Genomic DNA, 23,255 nt, shown 5'->3' with positions numbered 1-23,255 from the left:
AAAAGACGGGGGTCTCAGACCCATTCTAGATCTGCGACAGCTGAACAAAGCGCTTGCGAAGCGCCAGTTCAGAATGCTTGCAACCAGGGAAATCCTTGCGCAAGTTCGCCAGGAAGGACTGGTTTATGTCAATAGATCTGAAAGACGCCTATTTCCAAATACAAATAGCGCCACGTCACAGGCAATTCTTGAGATTCGCCTTCGAGGGCCAGGCATACCAATACACAGTCCTGCCATTCGGCCTGTCCCTGGCACCCCGCATGGACGCGGCTCTCGCACCCCTGAGACTCCGGGGCATGCGAGTTTTGAACTACGTGGACGATTGGCTGATTCTAGCTCGATCACACTCAGAGCTCATAGAACACAGGACCACATTACTCGAGCATCTCGAGAATCTGGGTCTCACAGTCAATTGGGCGAAGAGTTCGCTGTCTCCCAGTCAGAAAATTTATTTTCTGGGAACAGTGCTGGACTCGCTATCCGTGACAGCGCGTCTGTCACCGGAGCGCGGAATGGACATTCAGCGCGCCGCAAAATCCTTCCGCCGCGGCTCTATAGTCCCGCTCAAAAGGTTTCAGAAAATGGTGGGCCTCATGGCCTCAGCAGCTTCAGTAATCCAGCTTGGTCTACTTCGCATGCGCCCAATGCAGCTGTGGCTGAGAGCGCGATGTTCCACCCCGGGCATGGACCGCTGGTCTGTTTCGCCTCAGGGTCGATCTAAAATGCGTCTCAGCTTTGGAACCTTGGAAAGTAACCGGCGGGTATCAGTCAGGTGTGAGTCTGGGGACTTCCTCGAGTGTGAAGGTGGTGTCCACGGATGCCTCCACCTCGGGATGGGGAGCGCTGCTTGAGGGCAGACCGTTCTTTGGCCAGTGGTCAGAACGGGAAAAGCTCTTACACATAAACTGTCTGGAAATGATGGCAGTCGACAAAGCGCTACGGCGCTTCTGTCCCCAGATAAAAGGTCGCCACGTCTTGGTCCGGTCGGACAACATGTCAGTGGTGGCATACATAAATCACCAGGGCGGCATCAGGTCCCGAGACCTTTACAGGCTGACGGAACGCCTCCTGGTCTGGGCTCAGCACAACCTGCTTTCTCTGAAAGCGGCGCATGTGCCTGGTCACCTGAATCTGGGACCAGACAGACTGTCCAGAAACAATGTACCGGCAGGGGAATGGTCGCTGCACCCGCAGACGATCCGACTGCTGTGGGAGACATCCGGCAGAGCGCGGGTGGACCTGTTCGCGTCCCACGAAAACGCTCACTGTCCGAACTTTTTCTCCAAAAGCAAGGATGCGCTGGCCCACGTCTGGCCCCGCTGTCCCCTCTATGCTTTTCCCCCTGTCTCGCTCCTGCCCCAAGTGTTGGAACAAATCAGGGAAAACGGATGCCCAGTGCTGCTTGTGGCTCCACTCTGGACAAACCAGACTTGGTTCCCAGTCCTGATGCAGCTGACCAGCACTGCCCCGTGGCCAATACCCATTAGGAAAGAGCTCCTCTCTCAGGCCAAGGGCTCGATTTGGCATCCTCGCCCAGAACTATGGTGCCTACATGCATGGACTATCAACGGGTACCCGCTAACCTCCCGGAGGGAGTGTTAAACATGATCACACAGGCAAGGGCCCCGTCTACTACACGGCTCTATTCCTCAAAATGGTCTGTGTTCTCTACCTGTTGTCAAGCTCAGGGCTTTTCACCCATAGACTGCGGGGTCATGGAAGTACTCTCCTTCCTTCAAGAGCTGCTGGATACGGGCAGAACCCCATCCACGCTCAAATGGTAAATGGTAAATGGACTGCATTTATATAGCGCTTTCACAGACCGAATGGCCACCAAAGCACTTTACATATTTGCCTCACATTCACCCATTCATACACACATTCATACACCGACGGCGGTGTCAGCCATGCAAGGCGCCACCCAGCTCGTCGGGAGCAGTTGGGGTTAGGTGGACACTCATGGAAACCTCGACACTTGGTCAGGTGGTACCGGGGATTGAACCACCAACCTTTCGGTTTGTAGACAACCTACATGAACCACTGAGCCACTGCCGCCTCAAAGTGTATGTGGCGGCCATAGCAACGTTTAGAAAACCTATGTCTGGCCAGTCACTGGGGAAAAACGACCTAGTCGTGCGATTCCTCAGGGGAGCTCGGAGGCTGAACCCTCCCAGACCCCCTTCAGTCCCGCTGTGGAACCTTTACAGTTTTGGAAGCCATGAAAGGTGCCCCATTCGAGCTAATCCATTTGTCAGACATGAAACGCAAAACGATGTTTCTTATGGCTCTCGCTTCAGTGAAGCCTATAGGGGACTTACAAGTGCTTTCAGGAAGCGCGTCATGTATGGAGTTTGGGCCTAATGACTCAAAGTCATACTCAAACCAAGGCACAGGTACGTGCCCAAATCCCTCAACACACCGTTTAGGGCCCAGGTTATTTCCCTGTGCGCCCTCCCGGTTCATGATGAGGAGGAGGATACGAGTCTCCTTTGCCCTGTCAGGGCACTGAGAGCTTATGTGTCCCCCTCGTCTGTCTTCAGACAGACCGAGCAGCTCTTCGTTTTGTTTAGCGGACGCTCCAAGGGACTGGCCGCATCAAAACAGAGCCTATCCAGATGGATAGTCGATGCCATAGCGCCGGCTTACACTTGACATCACGTCCTTTGGGTGTAAGAGCGCACTCCACGAGAGGCGTGGCCTCGTCGTGGGCGTGGTCTAGTGGGATTACCCTGCAAGATATCTGTACGGCGGCGGGCTGGGCCCCGCCTTACAAGCCAAGCTTCTGTCGGTCTACAATTCAGTGCTATCTGCCCTGCTGCGCCGGCCCAGATGCTGAGTTTTGCCTGTGCATCGCCCACTGACCGATAGAACAGCTCCATGAGCGTTTAAACACGTAGCGCCACCCAGTTTAGGCTGAAAGCTTTCACCCTGGCTGCGTGGTACACTATTAATATGATTAGCTCCCGTGGGATGCTACTTTATAAGGAATGACGCTTCTACCCCCCTTCCTTCACTCTCTGTGAGTCTATGGTAATCATGCACTACATGAACCCCGGGCTTCTGCCCTGTGACTTTGGTGTTGGATCCCAGTATGCACGGCGTGTTAAACTGTGTTCCCCATAGCGTAAGATATTACAAAGTACGAGAGATACTCTCGTAAGAGAACGTACTCGGTTACTAACGTAACCTCTGTTCTCTCTAGAGAGGGAACGAGTACTGCGTATCTTGCCGTGCTTACAACACGCTCTGGTTCGCTTCGGCGATGAAAACCAGTTTGTACCAGCCCATCGAGTTATATTTATAGGATGAGGCCACGCCCTTTCTGGCCGGACCTGACGAAATGGGCGCAAAACGTTCCCATTGGATATGGCGTCACGCAGGGCCTCTCTTGATAGGCTGCTGCTGTTGCCGCAGGTCAGCCAATAGGCGCATGAGCCGCCTTGCCTATGTCTGCATGCTGCCGCAAAGTGTTTTACATTGATTCAAAATTAAGGATAATTTTTTGGCCTCAATATCTCGTGGAAAAGAGGTTTTCCCCATAGCGTAAGATATTATGCAGTACTCGTTCCCTCTCTAGAGAGAACAGAGGTTACGTTAGTAAGCGAGTACGTTTTGTGCACTTAAAGCTTTAAGTTGGACTGTAATTTGTTTATCGGACACTGCATTCTTGGCGTAGGAGTTTGTTACTGTGGGACTGTGAACTACCACCGGAGGTGTGCGTTTTGTACTGTGGAGCGAGCTTAGACATGTTAGCTTCTCTGGCTAAGTTAGCTCGTGGCTTTGCGGTACTGAGACACCGCCGTGGGAGGGACCGCAGAGACATCGTTCGCCTGCTGGTCGAGAGGAGACCACATCGGGAAGAGTGTCGCCGGCTGACGCAGGTGTTATCTTTCCCTGGGGACTGTTTGGCTGTCGGTGCTGGCCGGACAAAGCTTCTTAACCCTTGCGTTGCCGCTGCAGACGGAGTCGCCTGATGAGAGAGAGAATTACAGACGCGGTAGGATCTGGGTCTTTCACTCCACGCAAGGAGGTATTGTTTTTTTTTTCACTCTATGAGTGCCAACATTAAGTGCGCCAACAAACTAATAAAGGCCTGCTAAAAGAACAAAACCTAAACAGTGCACTCAGGTTATCACAGACCATTGACTTTATCACCCGGATCTTTTCAGATTGTTTCTGTTTTTTTTTTCATATTTGTTGTTCAAATGTTATGTGGTTTTTTTGCAAAATACAAAGGAGAAAACTGAGCTATTGCGTTTTGTTGTTTATTTCATCACATGCTCATGTATCTGTGTAGACCAGTATTTTCTGTGGTAATATTTAAACCCAAGATTATTCCTTCCGTCACTCATTGATTTGTAGAGAGAATGAGAATCATAGTGTTCCTAGACAGGTTTATTTTACAATGGGATGTCTCTTTCACCATTTTACCAAGCATTAGGGTTAATAGGGTTTAATACTGTATATGTTCCTGTATAATGTACTTGCCTCACTACGAGCCTATGGTGAAAAGGGTTACATTTTTGGGGGCTCGTCCATAGGATTTTTGTAGGTTTGTAAAATCCTTCAGTGTTGTGTGCAGATTTAAACCTGCTTTTGCAGTCTCATACTGAATATTTGAGTGGTCTGTACCGCAAACAGTTGAAATAATTTTTTTCTTGCTTACCGATTTTAAGCACATAAAATGGATGTTGCTGAGATTGAAGCTTGGTGTTAAAGGAAGCGAATAACTCATGAAAATGCAGTAGTGTTAAGCGATTTTGACGCCAATGTCACAGACAATGTTCTGCTTCAAGCTTTGAGTCTTGTTAAAGCTTTTGGAACTGCTAAAATAGTTGATCGCTGTCTAGATGTAGCTTCCAAAACCCGGACTATACCAGACTATACCTGACCGTGTTGGACTCTCTGGAGAGGCTGGTCCTTGGGCTGTTCAGATGCTCCCTGCTTTTGCGGAAGGGGAAGATTTTGAAGCCAAGCTGTTGTCCTTTTTGAGTCATGAAGGAAAGACTATTACTGATGTTAAAGGCTTGCTTAACCCTTCGCCGCTTGACACGAACACTGCTCTGATCAATGCCATAAGTTCCCTGGTGGACAATTGTAACACTGCACCTGCTGATATTCAGTTACAGGAAGCTCCGCTTGTTTTCCGGTGTGAGACCCACCCCCAGTGGGGAAGAAGAGTATGAAGCTTGGGCAGAGCAGACAATGCATTTATTGGAGGAATGGCAATGCAGTGACAATGTGAAAAAACAGAGGATAGTGGAAAGTCTTAAAGGTCCAGCTGCTGACATAGTGTTTTTAAGAGCACAGAACCCTTCTGCTACTTCACATGACTACATGCAAGCTCTGGAGACAGCTTTTAGAACAACTAAAAGTCCATCTGATCTTCTTATTAGATTCCGACACACACTTCAATGTGAAGGTGAGAGGCTGTCTACCTATTTGATGAGGCTAGATAAACTGCTACACTGTGTTTTCAGGAAAGGAGGGGTGCAGCTGTCGGAACTGAATCGACTTTGCATCGAGCAGATTGTGAGAGGTGCCTTGCCACAAGACATGATTGCCCTTCGCATTCGCATGACACATAAGCTGCGTTAAGCACCTACCTTCAGTGACTTATTGAAAGAGGTCAGAGAGGAAGAGGACATGCTTCAAAGTAGGAATGATGTCAAAAGCCCAGTGATGTCAAAGACTGTTACTCTTGTCCCCAGGCCCACTCCTGAAACTAAAGTTGATTCTGAAGTGGAACAGCTCAGAAGAGACATTACTGTTATGAAAGCAGAAATGATTAGCCTTAAAGCTGCTACAGTAACATCCCCGCCAGACACCCAAGGTCCACAATTTGAAATCCCTGCCAAGGCTAAACACCGGAGGAATGATACCTTGCAAAGAGCTGGCACTGACGAAGATAGACCTAGGATATTTTGCTATAGATGTGGGGAGGACGGACATTTCAAAAGGGAATGTGATGGTGAAGAAAATCTCAAGAGGGTCAACAAGCGCCTCATTGAACTGACATCAAGAAGTTGGGAAACTTCTGCGGAGACCAGTAAAGGATCCTTCTATGACAGATACTTGACACACCTGCCATTGACACCTATCAGTGCCTTGCAGATATGGGGCCTCAGTCCTGCTGATTACCCATACGATGGCTATGTATCACTGATGTTGGAGTGATGAGACTATTGATGCCCTTGTGTTGGTGTTTCCTGACCCAGTTGTGAGAGGTGGAGCTTTCATACTTGTTGGCACTAACACACCGACTGTGAGACGACTACTTAGGAGCTGTAAAGAGAGAGTAAGAGAGGATTTCGTCAGTAGCATGCACATTCATCCTGCTTTCAAAAGGGCTTTTGAACAGTTGTCAGAATGCCTACCTGATGATGATGACAACCACAAGAGAGGAACAGTATGCTTCACACAAAGTAAACCTGTTACTGTGCGCCCTGGAGGGGTAGCCCGAGTGACAGGTGTGCCAAAGTTTCAAGGGATTCCAAGTGCTCAAGCCATTCTTGTGGACTCACCTGACGAACCCGGCGATGATTCAAGGTTTCCAGGAGAGCTCTTGGTCAGACCAGAGGTGCAGGCACCCACCGTTGTAATGTCTAAGAAAATCACAGTGCTGGTCAGGAATGTGTCGAAAAAAGAAGTTACATTGACCAGAGGAATGTCGGTTGCTCACCTGTTTCCAGTAGATGTGGTGTCATCATCTTCTGTAAGCCAAAAGTCTAACACTGAGTCAGCAGGAAAATTGACCCCATCCTCCTTTAACTTCGGAGATTCACCAGTCCCTGAGGAGTGGAAGGAAAGATTGGTGGGCAAAATGATGGAATGACATGAGGTTTTCTCTACCCATGAGTTTGAAGTTGGCTGCTTTAAAAGTGCACATCACGCTATCAAAACAACTTTTCGAGAGTGGTCTCGCCGACTGGCACCCGCTGATCTAGAGGCATTGAGACAACATTTGTCACAGCTTAAAGATGCTGGGATCATCACCGAATCAAGAAGTCCTTATGCCTCACCTATAGTGGTGGTGAGAAAGAAGACTGGTAAAATAAGGATGTGTGTGGACTTAACCCTCTGGGGTCCTATGTGTTTTTGGGGTCCTGGAGCATTCTGACATGCTCTAACATTTGTGCTTTTTTCAGTTATTTATAAACATGTTAATGGCAAAGGTGTAAATTCACTCTATATAGCACAAACAGGGCTACCATAATATGTTAGCAAGATGTATGTACATGTTTGTATTTTTGAGAGAATATTGTTTATGCATGGTTATTGAAAAAACTAAAACTTAAAGTCTCTGAAATAAGGCCACAAAACACATACTAAATATGTGTCCACAAGACCTTTGACTAATGGATGTTCTCGCCTAGGATTTTTGCTTCAAAATGATCTGAAAATCATCCTTCCAAATCATTCACATAAAACAATACATTGATTTAAATTTAGTAAAACACTTTTTGTTTGGAAAGGCAATATGCGAAATGGGCGTGACTCATGTATAATGGTCTGATTCACACCTGTGAAGACAAAAGACCTGCTTAATGAGCCTGCATAATGAGCTTTTCACAGGTGTGTCACTGAGCCACAAGAAAGAATACAAGGACACAAGAAAAGAAATGTGTATATATACTACAAAATTGGTTCACAGTTGGTAACATCTATAAAAAAATAGTATTTTTCCACTTGTATTTTTGCTTGCAAATTGTATAATATCCAAGGTGAACATTTCTAGTAATTGTGTAGTTAATTCTCATACTGTATTTTCAGAAAGTTTTGGATATGTATCCTCTCCCCAAATTTGTCACTAATAAAACACAATACAAATAATTTGAAGAGAAGGCTTATATTGACCTTTTAAGATTTTGTTTACATCTACCTTGTAAATATATTATTTGCTATTTTATTAAAAAGGTTACAATTACAGCAACAATTAAAATAACAATATTTCAAGTGTAATATTTCTTTGTAAAAACTAAAGTATACATTTTATCATACATATTTCAAAGTTAAGGATTCATTAGTTTGAATAAAGCCTACATTGGAACAAACACTATAATAGCATCCTAGTTGATGACTTTATTTTTGACAAAACAAACATAGCCTAATATATTTAACATTTGAGCAGAAATTGGTGAACAAAAGCTTATTCAATGTGGCAGTAGTCTATAGTTTAGGCTACAGTAAACAGTTAATAATCTATCCAAAAACTAGTCAACGAAATGTTGTCTTTCATATTTCTTCTGTAACATAGGCATATCGTTTGTTGTTTTTATGATAGCCTATATTAGGGCATATAAATATTAATATGCAGTTTAATACGTTGCTAATACAAAGACATTTTAACGTTATTTCAACATATTTCAGTCGATTTTCACTCATCTCAGTATAGCAATAGGGTTTGGTAAAAACTGTTCAGTTCATTCATTCACACACAGACGCGATTCATATTTAAACAGTCTTTTTGCGGTTTACATACACTATGATATCGCGATTAGAACACTAATAAAAAAACTTACTTCTCAGATGGATATTTCATATTTCTTTGTAAAAACTAAAGTATACATTTTATCATACATATTTCAAAGTTAAGGATTCATTAGTTTGAATAAAGCCTACATTGGAACAAACACTATAATAGCATCCTACTTGATGACTCTATTTTTGACAAAACAAACATAGCCTAATATATAACATTTGAGCAGAAATTGGTGAACAAAAGCTTATTCGATGTGGCAGTAGCATATTTTACATTAAACAGTTAATAATCTATCCAAAACTAGTCAACAAAATGTTGTCTTTCATATTTCGTCTGTAACATAGGCATATCGTTTGTTGTTTTTATGAGCCTATATTGGGGCATAAATATTAATTTGCGGTTTAATACGTTGCTAATACAAAGACATTATAACGTTATTTCTACATATTTCAGTCGATTTTCACTCATCTCAGTATAGTAATAGGGTTTGGTAAAAACTGTTCAGTTCATTCATTCACACACAGACGCGATTCATATTTAAACAGTCTTTTTGCGGTTTACATACACTATGATATCGCGATTAGAACAATAATAATAAAGAACTTACTTATCAGATGGATCCGTTGCTCCTCGTAATGAAAAAAAAACAGCACATGTTCTGAGGTAAATGTCCCAGGATTACTCCTCACACAGCCTCGCAAGAAGAAATAGTAGGCTACATTAATCTGATGATTACATTTGTTGTGTTTATGTTGCGTTTATGAGGGGCGTTGACACTTTGCATGTGTTGCTTCAGATCATTTGCGTTTGAATAGCGCACGCTCTCCGTGGGCGTGTCACATTAGCAGAATAATGAGCTGAGAGAACGATAATGAGATCGGCTGACACCTCTCTCTTTTTTAATAGATTACATAAACAGAGAATATTTATTTTAGTTTTGATTTAGATATTTTAAAAGTACAAACTTAAATGATTATAAAGATATTTTGCTCATGCTTGTGTGAATAGTATTCGCTGAGCTTTGTTTAAGTTTAGAGACGTGCACCAGAAAAAAATTTAACGGAGACAGAGAGGCAGAAAGCACACCCTGTTTATTTTCTTCATTTTACAAAAGCACACGGTTTTGATGTTAATGTGAGTGTACACAAAAAAAGAAGACCCTCTATAGTTTATAATCATGTATTGATTTTATTTATATGACCAAAAATGACGGAGTATTTTAAGTCTATGTTGCTGCTATGTGGAAAAAAAACAGCAAAACGCGCCGGCGCGTTTCTCGACCCCAGAGAGTTAAGGACCCTAAATCAACGCACTGTTCCAGATCAGTGAACAGTACCAAGGATCGAAGACGCACTGGCCTGTCTCAACGGAAGCAAGTGGTTTAGTGTGCTAGACCTCCGGAGTGGATATTACCAAGTGCCTATGAGGGACTCAGATAAAGAGAAGGCAGCCTTCATCTGCCCAGTGGGTTTCTATCAATTTGAAAGGATGCCACAAGGAGTGTCAGGGGCTCCAGCAGCCTTTCAGCGGATCATGGAACAAACTGTTGGTGATATGAACTTGCTTGAAGTCTTGGTCTATCTGGATGATCTCATCGTGTTTGGAGCAACACTCGAAGAGCATGAGGCAAGGTTGTTAAAGGTGCTGGACCGCTTGAAGGATGTAGGTCTCAAGCTGTCGCTGGATAAATGCCAGTTTTGTCACCCATCAGTGATTTACGTGGGGCACATTATATCTCAGGACGGAGTGTCTACCGATCCAGAGAAGACTGAAGCAGTAACCACATGGCCCAGACCAAACACTGTGACTGCTTTGCGGTCATTTCTTGGCTTCTGTGGGTACTATACACGCTTTGTGAAAGATTATTCCAGAGTTGCGTATCCGTTGAACCAACTGTTGTCCGGCTATCCACCAGTTGCCAAGAAATCCAAGGGAAAACAGGGTAACCTTTACCTGAACCCATCAGAGCCTTTTGGTTGTAGGTGGGATGACAAGTGTAAAGCAGCCTTTGTAGAGTTGAAGAAGAGTCTTACTCAAGCTCCAGTGTTAGCTTTTGCAAACCCACAGCTTCCCTATGTTACATGTTGACGCCAGCCAAGAAGGGCTAGGTGGCGTTATACCAGGATCAAGGTGAAGGGTTAAGACCCGTTGCTTTCATCAGTAGAAGCATTACCCCATCTGAGCGACATTACCCTGCTCATAAATTAGAGTTTTTGGCTTTGAAGTGGGCGGTTGTGGACAAACTGCATGACTACCTGTATGGGACGAAGTTTGAAGTGAGGACGGACAACAACCCGTTGACTTATGTGTTGACGTCGGCCAAGTTGGATGCCACAGGTCACCGCTGGCTTGCTGCATTGTCTACATATGACTTCAGCCTCAAGTACAGATCAGGGGTTCAAAACAATTCAATTCAAATTTAATTGTATAGCGCTTTTCACAATACACATTGTCTCAAAGCTGCTTTACAGAAAGTGCATTTCGGAAATGTACATAGAAAAATACAGTCAGTTAATCATGTATTAATTTATGGCATAACATATCGCCGGCTTTGAGTAGTCTCTTCACAGGCGTCGAGTCGTCTCTTCACAGGCGTTGGGGCATCTGAAGTCTCCGTGAGAGGCTGGATACAAACTGGAGCTGATGAACGCTATTTACCTCGGGACTAGCGTCCCGAGATAACAGCAGAAAGGCAGATGGGAAATAATTAGCATAGCTGATGTTCATAATGTTAATGCATTCGAACTAATTCAGCAGTAGTATTAAAGGTTAAGCATTAAGTGAATGCTTGGTTAAAGAGAGGCGTCTTTAATCTAGTTTTAAACTGGGACAGCGAGTCTGAGTCTCGAACAATATCAGGAAGGCTATTCCAGAGTTTAGGAGCTAAATGTGAGAACGCCCTCCCTCCTTTAGTGGACTTCGATATCCTAGGAATGACCAGAAGCAACGAATTTAGTGATCTTAAAGAGCACAATGGATTGTATGGCGATAGAAGGTCTGTTAAATACACAGGAGCTAAACCATTTAGGGCTTTATAGGTCAGTAGGAATACTTTGTAATTGATACGTAACTTAATAGGTAACCAGTGTAGAGATGATAAAATAGGTGTTATATGATCATATTTTCTTGATCTAGTAAGAACTCTAGCGGCTGCATTTTGCACTAACTGTAGCTTGTTTATTGAGGATGCAGGACAACCAACTAATAAAGCATTACAGTAATCTAGTCTCGAGGTCATGAATGCATGAACTAGCTTTTCTGCATCAGAAACAGATAGCATGTTACGTAGCTTAGCAATGTTTCTAAGGTGGAAAAAGGCTGTTGTTGTAATATATGGAAAAATGATTTTCAAAAGTCAAGTTGCGGTCTAGTATAACACCCAGGTCTTTTACTGTAGTGGATAAAGTAACAGGACATCCTTCTAAACTAAAGTTGTATTGTAAAGGATTTTGTGGGTAGTTTTTTGGACCAATAAGTAGTACCTCCGTTTTATCTGAATTTAATAGCAGGAAATTACACGTCATCCAGCATTTTATATCATTTAGACACTCTGTCAATTTAGAAAAGTTAGTGTTTTCATCTGGTCATGATGAGATATATAATTGAGTGTCATCAGCATAACAGTGGAAATTAATTCCATGTTTTCTTATAATATTACCAAGTGGCAGCATGTATATTGAGAATAGCAGAGGGCCTAACACCGATCCTTGCGGCACTCCATTGTCTACTGACGTTATCTTAGATTTTTCCCCATTTAAACAGACAAAATGGTAACGGTCTGATAAGTACGATCTAAACCAGGTTAATGCCTGTCCCTGAACACCAGTGTAGTTTTGTAGTCGATCCAAGAGTATTTTATGATCTATAGTGTCGAACGCATGATGCAGATGCTCTTTCTCGTCTGCCACACCCTACACTCACTCAAGTACCGGAGTGGAAAGATATGTCTGCCACACCCTACACTCACTCAAGTACCGGAGTGGAAAGATATATCTGCAGCCGGTGTGAGAGCCATGTGCCAGACGGTTGAAGTGAATAAATGTAGAAATCCATGTCCTAGTAGGGCAATTGACCAATTGGGACCCTCTTCACAAGCTGTTCCGGAAGCCTACTGTAATATGTCTACCTTGAGTGTAAAGGCGATGCCCATTTTGAGTTCTACTGAGCTGTCAAATGCTCAGCAAGAATGTCCTGGCATTGGCGAGTTATGGTCAGCTCTCAACAAAAGAGATTTGACAAGAGTTGACAAGACAAAGCATCCAACCTGCCCTCTGTTGTTGAGAGAGTGGGATCGGTTAAAGATACGAAAAGGAGTCATGTATAGAGTCACAAGTCCTCCTGAAAAAACCCCTCGCTTTCAGCTAGTCTTGCCAGAGAAGTATAGAAAGATGGTAATGACATCTCTGCATGATGACTGTGGCCATTTAGGTCTTGACAAAACATACGGCCGAATTAAAGATAGATTCTACTGGCCACAGATGAAGTCAGATGTGGAAGAATACTGCAAGTCCTGTATCCGTTGCATAAAGAGAAAGACGCTGCCTAAGAAAGCTGCTCCACTGTCTCATTTGCAAAGTGATGGACCACTGGACCTTGTTTGTATGGACTTTTTGTCTATTGAACCTGATTCAAGCAATACAGAAAATGTCCTGGTCATCTCTGATCACTGTACACGCTACGCCCAATTTTTCCCAACAAGAGACCAAAAAGTCTCTAAGGTGGCGAAGGTGTTGATAGAGAAGTACTTTGTCCATTACGGATTGCCAAAGAGGATGCCAGCGATCAAGGGAGAGATTTTTAGAGTCGGCTTGTACATGAGGTACTTGGCACACTTGGGATTGAAAAATCAAGGACTACGCCCTACCATCCTCAAGGAGACCCCCAGCCTGAGAGGTTTAATAGGACCTTGTTAAACATGCTCGGGACTCTGGGGCCAAGCAGTAAGAGCAAGTGGAGTCAGAACATTGGACACCTGGTCCATGCCTACAACTGCACTTCAAATGAGGCCACTGGGTTTTCGCCCTACTACCTTATGTTCGGGCGTGAGGCGAGGCTCCCAGTGGATTTGTGTTTTGGGACGTCCAGCGATGACACATGGCAGGAAACTTACCTCAAGTAGTAACTGAGATGAGGAAGGAGCTGCATATGACCTTGCAGCGTCCATTGCTGCAAAGCAGAACGAAGGAAATAAACATCAATTTCAACATTGATGATAATGAAAATTATTTTTTGAGCATCAAACCATCATATTATACTGATTTCTGAAGGATCATGTGACACTGAAGACTGGAGTAATGATGCTGAAAATTCAGCTTTGAAAACAGGAATAGATTACACTTTACTATATGTTTACATAGAACACAGCTGATTTACATTGAAATATTATTTCACAATATTACTGGGTTTGTTTTGTATTTTTAATCAAATAAATGCAGCCTTTGTGAGCATAAGTGACTTATTTTAAAAACATTAAAAATCATACCGACCCCAAACTTTTGAACGGCAGTGTGTGTGTGTGTGTGTGTGTGTGTATATATATATATATATATATATATATATATATATATATATATATATTTAAAAACATTAAAAATCATACCGACCCCAAACTTTTGAACGGCTGTGTGTGTGTGTATATATATATATATATATATATATATATATATATATATATATATATATATATATATAATATGAAGAGTTTCGTTGCAAAAGGAGATATATCCATTTTGAGAAATTTTGGTTATTTGACATTATTATTTAAGACATCAACAGTCAAGTTCATTCTCAATTGTTTGTACATTAAACTATTACTTGAGCTCAGTGAAGGCCAGGGACACAATATTCTTCAAATACAGGATATTTTTTATTTAATTTTATGTCCATAAATCAACGTTGCGCTGCCTGGCTAGCTGAGCTGTCAGAGCAAACAAACTGCAGTAAATCTTCAGATAGGCTACTCAGCTACATGTAAGAAATTATTTAAAAAAGAAACTTACCAAGGACACTTAGAAATGTAGCCTTGCAGACAGGTATCTTGTGATGGGGAGGAGCGCAGGACAAAAGGCAGTATTTCACTGTAACCTCCCTGGCTTTCTTCTTGACATCAGCGGAGACTCATTCCCTGCTGCATTTGTTTATTGTTGACAGACGCAGGAGTATTTTATCCTGGTCCACTTTTGTAGCGTTTTTATACATTTTTGTGAAGTTGAAGGCCACATCTTCATCTGACAGTTTGTCGGCATGACACAGACCAACATTACTCGCAGTCGCACGATAACCACAATTAATTTTTGGATGTTTTCCCTCCCCTGAATGCCTTGCCCGTTTGGTCTTCTCCCTTTGATGATTTTATTTAGATGCCTTCCTCTTTCTCCCAACAGCAGCTGGAATGACCGGCTCCAACGCGTCATAACGATAGCCATAACGTTAGCTTGACTCTGAAGCTTTGATTCTCTGACTCACAGACAGCTGTTGATCAGTGACGTAGCCTACGTGACTGACAGCTCGCCTACAGTATAAACAATTAAATGGTAAACGTTTTTTAGTTCGCCTATTGAATCCTCTTTTTAAAAAAAAATGTTTTGTTTTGATATTATCATTAAATCACTGAGCAAACTAGGAGCACTTCACTGGCGGTGACTCTCTCCTCGCATGACATCCTGAACGTTCTATAGCCTAACCGTTATATCGCACTCTGTAAAGAAACTGGGCTGGCGGATATCGCGTTTTGTGAAAAAATACATTTTGTAGTAGGCTTAAAATGTACATTTTTAAATATTATTAATGATAGAAATTCACACATAGATTAAGGTACATCTGAACAGTGATTTCCAATAATAAAATCCAAATGTCAAAAAATGGCGTTTATAGCGTTTTGCAACCGAACTCTTCATATATGTATGTATATATGTGACCCGTCACAGAAACCAGGGACACAAGTCGGCAGCACAACTTTCGAGCAAAATGAGAAAGAAGGTGATTTGTATGGTGATTTTCAATTTTTTGGAGAATCTGTTAATTGAAATCACGAAGAAGCCTCTCCATGTTTGAGATAGCAGTATTGGTATATTTAAAAGCTTACATTTTGAGGTTGAAATCGGCTTGTTTCCGGAGATTCTAGCATGCAGTAGGGGCGTGGCGTGTCATTGTCTGTCTGTATTTCCATACTGAATAACCCGGCGCTTTTGCCCCCGCCCTCCAAGTCAACCACATGGCTACTTATTATGCTGTGCTCTGGCCAGCTCTCTCTGATATCAAAATTCAATGAAGATGGATGCCGCAAAGATTGTCGCAGACGAGATGAACCGTCTGGCAGTTACACCGAAAATGTTTTCGCCGCACTTCGTGGGCTCGGGAAACTGAACCGGAGGTATGGGCGCAGCGCGCTCGCCCTCAGTGCTTCAATACGGCGGCTCGGCTCGCTGACAGCGGTGGCTGGCTGTTTCATATGTGACGGAGAATCGAAATAGAGGATGCAGTTAAGACCTTTGCTGCTGCGATGAAGGCCTGCCGTGCGTGTTTCTGAAATGTAAGTTAAGCTTCATTTGCTCTTTAGTCGTTATTTAAGATGCTGAACCTGCTGATGATATAATGTGCTTGCGGACATTTCATTTGTGTGTGTATACGCACATAAGAAAGTGGTGTAAAGAGATTTGCAACAGTAATTTGAGGAGGTGAAATGTGATTATTTGGAAAATTGCAGAAATGACTGCTTAAAGAAAAATGCCAGCAGGCATTTGCCTCCTACATAAACTTTAATATTGTTGACATTTTGGGCACACGAGCGTTGCGTACTATTTGCGCTATATGTAGGCCTATGGCTTATTGGTCTTTGTTTGTTGTTGTTGGTTTTGCGTTATATGTATATGGCATATTGGTCTTTGTGTGTTGTTGCTGGTTTTGCGTTATACTGTATGTATATGGCATATTGGCCTTTGTGTGTTGTTGCTGGTTTTGCGTTATATGCAGGCTATATGGCATATTGGTCTTTGTGTGTTGTTGCTGGTTTTGCGTTATATGTATATGGCATATTGGTCTTTATGTGTTGTTGCTGGTTTCGCGTTATATGCAGGCTATATGGCATTATTGGTCTTTGTGTGTTGTTGCTGGTACGTTGCAAATAGAGGGGCAGCACAATTGTTTTTCGCCTAGTGCGGCAGAAGTGCACTCATTCGAAGTGTAAAAAAAGCTGTAAAGCACATGGAGGAGCTTTACAGGGGGTATGGCTTATCTAAATGAGATGTAAATGAGCCCTATTGTCACCCCCAGCAGCAGAGACAGGTGAGAACTGCACAATCTTTAGCTCGTTTTCTCCTCTTTGAGCTTTTTTAAGTGCCTACTTTAAAATGGCCACAACTTCTCCAAATATTATCAGATTTCCACATGTTACACATCGTTGGAAAGCTTGGATATTACACTCTCAGAATCTATGAATAACTCAAAATGCCCCAGAACCGACTTGTGTCCCTAGTTTCCGTGACTGGTCACATATGTTTGTGTGTGTGTGTGAATGAAAAATCTAAAATGTATTCCCAGAATCGTGCAGCCCTATAGGGCTGCACGATTCTGGGAATACATTTTAGATTTTGATATCTAGATGTCATTTTAGATGTCTTGATATCAACATGTTTACAGGTGTTTATTTATTTATTTTTTAGAAAGGGACCAGATACCACTGGATGAGTCCTGCTGACTTCAACATTCACATGAGTCTCTGTACATGAACATGGTAAAATGAAAAGTCAAATACCTTGAACATGACAGGTATGTAGGCTACTATATTTCAGGAATGGCAAAAAGGTGTGCAACTGTTTAAGTCTTTGTCTTTAGATCAGTGTGTTTACTAATGTGCGTTTTGTCCTTTTTTGTGTATCTTTGGATTAATTTGTGTTGTAAATAAATCCAGACAATCTAAAAGCCATTCTTTTTTTAATTTCTCCTCATTCTTTGTGCAAGGCTCCTCATAATGATCGGGCCTGATAGCACCTGATAGGGCCATTAGGGCATCTTTGTCTTTCTCAGGTGTAAAATGCATTCATATTAATGAGAGATTCACGCCTCCTCGCATAAAGCTTTCTCACACAAAACACGTCATACACATTTTAAATCAATATATTGTCTTATCTAAATGAGTATGCAGGATGATTTTCACATAGTTTTGGAGCAAATATTCTAGGCTACGTGATACAATTTTCAAAAGTCTTGTGAAGAAATGATCACTATGGGTTTTATGACCTTATTTCAGTGACATTTGTTTTTTTGTTTTTTCACAAACCACGCATAAACATTATTATCTTAAAAATACAAACATGTACATACATGTTGCTTACATATTACGGTAGCCCCGTTTGTGCTATATAGAGTGAATTTACACCTTTGCCATTAACATGTTTATAAATAACTGAAAAAAGCACAAATGTCAGAGCATGTCAGAACACCTCCAGGACCCAGAAAACACCCACTAATATGTTGTGTTGTGTTTAAATTTCAAAAGCACCAAGTCATGAGGGCATGTCTTATATTGTTGAGGGGAGAGTGTAATGACCTGATCAATATCAGTTAATTATTTTGTCTTATTTCTGAAATATGTGGGTTATTTTATTTCATTGGGTTTGATAAAGTGCTTAATTCATATGCAATTTATGGTAAGGTATAAAAGTTATTTAGGTACCTAATGCCTAGTTGTTGACAATGTAATAAGATTTATAATTTAATTACACTTGCGCTGTTCATATGTGCCCTGGTATTTTAAGGGTTAAGTTGTGTTTTCCTCAAAATGTTTTAAGGATGGTTCATTACATAGGAAAAGCTCACTAATTAATCTGTTAATGTTAGAGATTGAGTGACTAGTATCCTGTTGAACTATGCGTAATCACGCGAGAGAAGAGAACGAGAAAAAAAAAGAGAGAAAACGGGAAAAAGTTGGGCTGAGCAAGAGGGATAGTCTGTTACTAATACAGAGTTTTGTGCACTTAAAGCTTTAAGTTGGACTGTAATTTGTTTGTCGGACACTGCATTCTAGGCGTAGGAGTTTGTGACTGTGGGACTGTGAACTACCACCGGAGGTGTGTGTTTTGTACTGTGGAGCGAGCTTAGACATGTTAGCTTCTCTGGCTAAGTTAGCTCGTGGCTTTGCGGCACTGTGACACCGTCGTGGGAGGGACCGCAGAGACATCGTTCGCCTGCTGGACGAGAGGAGACCACATCGGGAAGAGTGTCGCCGGCTGACGCAGGTGTTATCTTTCCCTGGGGACTGTTTGGCTGTCGGTGCTGGCCGGACAAAGCTTCTTAACCCTTACGGTGCTGCTGCAGACGGAGTCGCCTTACGAGAGAGAGAGTTACAGACGTGATAAGATCTGGGTCTTTCACTCCACGAAAGGAGGTATCAGTTGTTGTTTTTTTTCACTATGAGCTCCAACATTAAGTGCGCCAACGAACTAATGCAGGCCTGCTAAAAGAACAAAACTAAAAGAGTGCACTCACGTTATCACAGACCATTGACTTTATCACCCGGATCTTTTCAGATTGTTTCTGTTTATTTTCCTATTTGTTGTTCAAATGTTATGTGTTTTTTTGCATAATACAAAGGAGGAAACTGAGCTATTGTGTTTTGTTGTTTATTTCATCACATGCTCATGTATCTGTGTAGACCAGTATTTTCTGTGGTAATATTTAAACCCAAGATTATTCCTTCCGTCACTCATTGATTTGTAGAGAGAGTGAGAATCATAGTGTTCCTAGACAGGTTTTTTATACAATGGGTTGTCTCTTTCACCATTTTACCAAGCATTAGGGCTAAGAGGGTTTAATACTTTATATGTTGCTGTATAATGTACTTTCTTCACTATGAGCCTATAGTGAAAAGGGTTACATAAACATTGTATACATTTTAAAATATTGCTGATTACTTACAAAGCACTAAATGGTTTAGCTGCCCTGTACTTGAGTGAGCTCTTAACGGATTATAGTCCTTCACATCTATTGCGATCTTAAAATTCTGGCCAGTTGATAATACCTAGAATATCTTAATCGACTGCTGGCAGTAGATCCTTTTCCTATTTAGCAGCAAAATTTTAGAACAATCTTCCTAACCTGGTCCGGGAAGCAGACACAGTCTGTCAGTTCAAATCTAGACTAAAACACATCTCTTTGGCTCAGAATACACATAACACATTATAGACTTCTATAATTCAATGTTAGCCTGCATAGTTTAGATCAGCCGGAACCGGGAACACTTCCCATAAATCCTGATGTACTTGGTACATCATAATAAGGATGGTGTCTACGCTAATATTAGTCTCTCTGTTTATCCCGAGGTTTAATGCAAACCGCCGGATCCAGGCCATATCCAGATCTGATGAAGGACCATCGCATGGACACGACGACAATGCATCCCTGAAGTGCCAGCCTCATCAACACAGTGAAGGCCTCATGGACACCTCAACAAACTCGTCTCCATACCGGCGTGATGACTCCGACCCCCAACCATATGGAACTGGATAAATATTGTGAAAGTACCGATCCAATCTGACTTCTGACCTATAATGCTGCCTAAATCATAATCATACACTGTTTGTTCGTTGGCCAAAGGAGGACTTGCCCCCTGACTGAGCCTGGGTTCTCCCAAGGTTTTTTTTCTCCATTCTGTCACCTGATGGAGTTTTGGTTCCTTGCCACTGTCGCCATTTTCGCCTTTGTCGCCATTGGCTTTTGCCTTGCTTAGTTGGGGACATTTCATTTTATATTCAACAATATTATTACAACATTCTTTTCCCTGTTATCTCTGTAAAGCTGCTTTGAAACAATCTGTATTGTAAAAAGAGCTATGAAAATAAAAGTGACTTGACTTGACTAGTGTCTTTGCTATTAGTTACGCTTTATCTTTACTACTAGTAACAATATTTTGGCCTTCCTTCATTGTTGGGTTACCATAGTCTTTCCCACATCCTCTCATTCTCTTTATTGTTCCCCAGACTTTCTCCACAGGTGTTGTCCTCCCAATTGAGTCGCAGAATCTTTTCCGATATTCTTTTTTACTTCTCTTAACTGTCTGCCTCACTATTGTCTGTAATCTCTTATACTCAATTAGATTTTGAAAATGATGTGTCTTTTTCAGATCTGTAAAAACTCTTTTTTCTTTTCCTTGTTGCCTCACCACACTCCTTTGTCCACCATGGTAAAATTTTATTTGGACAACCAGAATAACACTTTTACCGCCGCCGTTCTGCCGCGGCGGTAAAACTTGGGGTGTATTTTCTGCCTTTTACTGCTAAGAGACGCTACAATCACAGACTTTGAATAGTAGTCTGGAGCTTCAACCGACCCGAGATCGAATCTCATTGTAGCAAACATGCTGTTGGCCGACAGCGTTAATGTTTTACCGTTCTTGATGCTTAACTGTTTATTAGCGAGTTTATTGACTGTTTATTTATTTAAAGTCAAACGTTTTGTTTAATTAGCAATGGCAAATTACAACCTAAATTTGCTACATTTCTGTAGAGCCGCTGCACAGACAACAAAACTGGGTAACACTTTAGAATAATGGACCGTAGTTAACAAGTAGCTATGCAGGAAGTAATAGGTAGTACTGCATTAACACCGAACTTAATACTATTAACTTATATCAAAGCAATATTAACTAAGCAGTAAGTAATAGGTAATTTAGTACAAAGATAGTTCCTTGGTAGGTATTTGATTATTACTAAAGAAATATATCCTCATTGAGAACTACTTGTGAACTAAGAAATAATAACCAATTAATTACTAATCACAAAAGTAACATGTCTAAAAAGTTAACAATTGTGGGGGTTTTACCCTTAACATGGTCATAACATTTCAGAAGCGTGTGCCTCAAATGGGTTCTTTGTGGAAACCAGTTTATGAATATTATATTCCCCCAAACACATTAGCTACAGGTTGAGATTGTGACTACTACTCTTGCCAAAGGATGGACGTATGTTCTCTGTTTATTTCAAACTTAAACATAGAATAATACTAATAATGATAGTTAAATAATTAGGAAATAATGCAGACACTCTCATGATTGGATTAGTTCACTATTATGAGCTCTATTGAGTGTCAGTTCAATATATCTCAGACTCCTTTATGTTACAGTAGCTGCCTGAGGAGGACTTCTCTTTAGGAAATGAATATAAACATTGATGTTCTCTTGTCAAAAACAATTTGCATCTTTAATGAAGAAATTGGCTGCATTTATGTTGCGATAAGCGCAAAACCACATCTTCCAGATTACAGTGTTTGTTAGAATATTAGTGCCTCACAGAACCTGTACAGTATGTGTCAAATATAAAATTAAATAACTTGTATTATTTGTGAAAACCATGTTAACTCCTCACTAACTACTCAAACGTTACCTTGTCATCCCGCAGGAGCTACTAGTGATGTGGTCCATTATTCTAAACTGAAAAACATGTTAACTCCTCACTAACTTCTCAAGCGTTACCTTGTCATCCCGCAGGAACTACTAGTGATGTGGTCCATTATTCTAAAGTGAAAAACATGTTAACTCCTCACTAACTACTCAAGCGTTACCTTGTCATCCCGCAGGAACTACTAGTGATGTGGTCCATTATTTTAAAGTGAAAAACATGTTAATTCCTCACTAACTCTTTAAGCGTTACCTTGTCATCCCGCAGGAACTACTAGTGATGTGGTCCATTATTTTAAAGTGAAACACATGTTAACTCCTCACTAACTACTCAAGCATTACCTTGTCATCCCGCAGGAACTACTAGTGATGTGGTCCATTATTCTAAAGTGAAAAACATGTTAACTCCTCACTAACTACTCAAGCGTTTTTTTTTTTTTATAAGCACAAAATCATACAAGAAAATCCTATATAATGCAAAATTGCACAACTGGGCATACAAGAATAAAGCACTGTGTAAAATATGATATCTGAATTAAAGCTAAAATTTGGCACAGTTATGAAACAGTTGAGAGAACTGAGCCACAGTAATTTCTCCTACAAAGACATGCACATACACACCAACCACACATATGCTCACCCACACACAGGTACAAGCAATTTATTTTTTAGTACTGTATACTCCAAAATATTAAACTCTGTATTGTCTTCTAATATCTTTTAGCAAACGTCCTAAAGGACCATCAATGTGGTTGTGTCCAAGCCAGTAAGTCCACTCAATGCAGGTCAAGTGTTCCTTTAACAGCTTTTCTGTCCTATTGCCTCTCAACCTCCAAATCTGGCTTTTATATGTTGACCATGCTCTTTCTATATTCTGGGTGTGGCCTCCATGAATTGGGTCTACAAACCACCTGCTATGATTCACAGTGTAGTGAGTGTAGCCAAGTGTGGTCAAAGCTCTCCTGTAGAGTCTCTCTACAGAGTCTCAAAATGGTTGATCCCTGGCGAACATGTCTTGTTATAACTGGATTCAGGTGATCTCTTGAGCGCCGTTCAATTAGCCTCAAAATTGGTCGTCTTCCAACACCCTTAATGGCCAAGATACCAAAGATACCATTTTTTCTTCTCCATGTTCCGCGAGCTCTTCCTCGTCCATACTAAAAAATAAAATAAAATAAAAACATTCAATAAGTTTCTTGCTTTCTCTTACACTTTTGTCTTCGTGTTATCTTGCATATTTAGTTTGTCATCAGTGTCCATACTCACTGATCAAGGGTATGTTGCTCCAATCATGATGCTCCTTGCTTTGTTTTACCTTTTCAAAAGGCAATTTATTTTTGTGATTTGATTAGTATGGTGGCCGAGAGGTGCAAAACAAATCAC

Source organism: Siphateles boraxobius, unplaced genomic scaffold (genome assembly GCF_051911475.1).
Source record: "Siphateles boraxobius isolate OS27281-9 unplaced genomic scaffold, OSU_SipBor_1 30, whole genome shotgun sequence".
Lineage (NCBI taxonomy): Eukaryota > Metazoa > Chordata > Actinopteri > Cypriniformes > Leuciscidae > Siphateles > Siphateles boraxobius.
Note: the sequence above shows the minus strand (reverse complement) of the source record.